The sequence below is a fragment of the Arachis hypogaea genome, chromosome 16 (genome assembly GCF_003086295.3).
Source record: "Arachis hypogaea cultivar Tifrunner chromosome 16, arahy.Tifrunner.gnm2.J5K5, whole genome shotgun sequence".
Lineage (NCBI taxonomy): Eukaryota > Viridiplantae > Streptophyta > Magnoliopsida > Fabales > Fabaceae > Arachis > Arachis hypogaea.
This window is the reverse complement of record NC_092051.1, coordinates 57841957-57845073: the sequence shown is the minus strand read 5'-3', so window position 1 is coordinate 57845073 and position 3117 is coordinate 57841957. Positions and strand designations below refer to the sequence as shown.

Here is a 3117-nt window from a genome sequence, read left to right as displayed (position 1 = left end):
TGAATGGTTCGGTCAAGGGGGTTTAGGTGGTTATGATGTGTGAAAAGGAAGGAGTGATGGTTTGAATTTAAGTGGGTGGGTGTAGATGGGTTGTATGATGGTTTTGGAGGAGTAATAGAGGTGATTGGTGGAGGTTAATTGAGGAAGAATATTATGAAAAGGTGTGAAGATGAGAGAAGAAGTGGTAGGGATCCTGTGGGGTCCACAGATCCAGTGGGGCCAAGGACTTAACGTCCCTGCTCCAATTAGACATGTAAAATGCCCTTGCTGTGCAATCCTGGCGTTTAACGCCAGACTGCTGCCTGTTTCTGGCGTTAAACGCCCAAATGTAGCTTGTTTCTGGCGTTAAACGCCAGCTTGGTGCCTGTTTCTGGCGTTAAACGCCAGACAGATGTTTGTTTCTGGCGTTTAACGCCAGCATGCCTCTCCTCCAAGGTGTGCTATTTTTAATGCTATTTTTCATTCTGTTTTTGATTTTTTCAGTAATTTTTGTGACTTCACATGATCATTAACCTAATAAAACACAGAACAACAAAAAGAAAATAAAATAGATATGATTGAATAACATTGCGTTGCCTCCCAATAAGCGCTTCTTTAATGTAAATAGCTTGACAGTGAGCTCTCATGGAGCCTCACAGATGTTCAGAGCATTGTTGGGACCTCCCAACACCAAACTTAGAGTTTGAATATGGGGGTTCAACACCAAACTTAGAGTTTGGTTGTGGCCTCCCAACACCAAACTTAGAGTTTGACTGTGGGGGCTTTTGTTGACTCTGCAGTGAGAGAAGCTTTTCATGATTCCTCTCCATGGTTACAGAAGGAGATCCTTGAGTTTGAGACACAAGGTTGTCCTCATTCAGTTGAAGGACTAACTCTCCTCTGTCCACATCAATCACAGCTCTTGCTGTGGCTAGGAAGGGTCTTCCAAGGATGATGGATTCATCCTCACCCTTCCCTGTGTCTAGGATTATGAAATCAGCAGGGATGTAAAGGCCTTCAACCATTACTAACACGTCCTCTACCTGTCTATAAGCCTGTTTTCTTGAGTTATCTGCCATCTCTAATGAGATTCTGGCAGCTTGCACCTCAAAGATTCCCAGTTTCTCCATTACAGAGAGTGGCATGAGGTTTATCCCTGACCCAAGGTCACATAGAGCCTTCTCAAAGGTCATGGTGCCTATGGTACAAGGTATTAAGAACTTTCCAGGATCCTGTTTCTTCTGAGGCAATGTCAGTTGATCCAGATCACTCAGTTCATTGGTGAGCGAGGGAGGTTCATCTTCCCAAGTCTCATTACTAAATAATTTGGCATTCAACTTCATGATTGCACCAAGGTACTTGGCAACTTGCTCTCCAGTAACATCTTCATTCTCTTCAGAAGAAGAATACTCATCAGAGCTCATGAATCGCATAAGGAGGTTCAATAGAATCTCTATGGTCTCTAGATGAGCCTCAGATTCCTTTGGTTCCTCAGAGGGAAACTCCTTATTGATCACTAGACGTCCCAGGAGGTCTTCCTCACTAGGATTCACGTCCTCCTCCTCCCTTGTAGGTTCGGCCATGATGATTAAATCAATGGCCTTGCACTCTTTCTTTGGATTTTCTTCTGTATTGCTTGGGAAAGTACTAGGAGGAGTTTCAGTGACTCTTTTACTCAGCTGGCTCACTTATGCCTCCAAATTTCTAATGGAGGATGTTGTTTCTTTCATGAAACTTAAAGTGGCCTTAGATAGATCAGAGACTATGTTTGCTAAGCTAGATGGATTCTGCTCAGAACTCTCTGCCTTTTGCTGAGTGGATGATGGAAAAGGCTTGCTATTGCTAAACCTATTTCTTCCACCATTATTAAAGACTTGTTGAGACTTTTATTGATGCTTCCATGAGAAATTTGGGTGATTTCTCCATGAGGTATTATAGGTGTTTCCATAGGGTTCACCCATGTAATTTACCTCTGCTATTACAGGATTCTCAGGATCATAAGCTTCTTCTTCAGAAGAGGCCTCTTTAGTACTGTTGGATGATTCCTTCAATCCATTCAGACTCTGAGAAATCATATTGACTTGCTGAGTCAATATTTTATTCTGAGCCAATATGGCATTCAGAGTATCAATTTCAAGAACTCCCTTCTTCATAGGCGTCCCATTACTCACAGGATTCCTTTTAGAAGTATACATGAATTGGTTATTTACAACCATGTCATTGAGTTCTTGAGCTTCTGCAGGCGTTTTCTTTAGGTGAATGGATCCACCTGCAGAATGGTCCAGTGACATCTTTGATAGCTCAGACAGACCATCATAGAATATATCCAGGATGGTCCATTCTGAAAGCATGTCAGAAGGATACTTTTTAGTCAGTTCCTTGTATCTCTCCAAAGCTTCATAGAGGGATTCACCTTCTTTCTATTTGAAGGTTTGAACATCCACTCTAAGCTTACTAAGCTTTTGAGGAGGAAAGAACTTGGCTAAGAAAGCCGTGACCAGCTTATCCCAAGAGTTCAGGCTATCCTTAGGTTAAGAGTCCAACCATATTCTAGCTCTCTCTCTTACAGCAAATGGGAAAAGCATAAGCCTGTAGACCTCAGAATCAACCCCATTGGTCTTAACAGTATCACAGATCTGCAAGAATTTAGTTAAGAACTGAAAAGGATCTTCGGATGGAAGTCCATGAAACTTGTAGTTTTGTTGCATCAGAGAAACTAATTGAGGTTTAAGCTCAAAGTTGTTTGCTCCAATGGCAGGAATTGAGATGCTTCTTCCGTGTAAATTGGAATTTGGTGCAGTAAAGTCACCAAGCATCTTCCTTGCATTGTTATTATTTTCAGCCATGTCTCCTTCCTTTTCGAAATTTTTAGTCAGATTTTCTCCAGAGAGTTGTGCTTTAGCTTCCCTTAGCTTCCTCTTCAGAGTTCTTTCAGGTTCAGGATCGGCTTCAACAAGAATGTTCTTATCCTTGTTCCTGCTCATATGAAAAAGAAGAGAACACAAAAGAAAATATGGATCCTCTATGTCACAGTATAGAGATTCCTTATGCAAGTATAAGAAGAGAAGAATGTAAGAAGGAGAAGAGAAAAAATTCGAACACAGAGAGGGGGATGGGGTTCAAATTTTTGGGTGGAGG

The 3117-nt window shown here is 41.7% G+C and overlaps 1 non-coding gene across 1 annotated transcript; it reads left to right on the top strand.

Annotated features, from left to right (window-relative positions):
- Window positions 1-2324: 2324 nt before the first annotated feature.
- LOC112761806 (small nucleolar RNA R71) lies at window positions 2325-2432 on the top strand. Its single transcript, XR_003182182.1, has one exon. It is a non-coding gene; the product is annotated as a small nucleolar RNA R71 (small nucleolar RNA).
- Window positions 2433-3117: the final 685 nt, after the last annotated feature.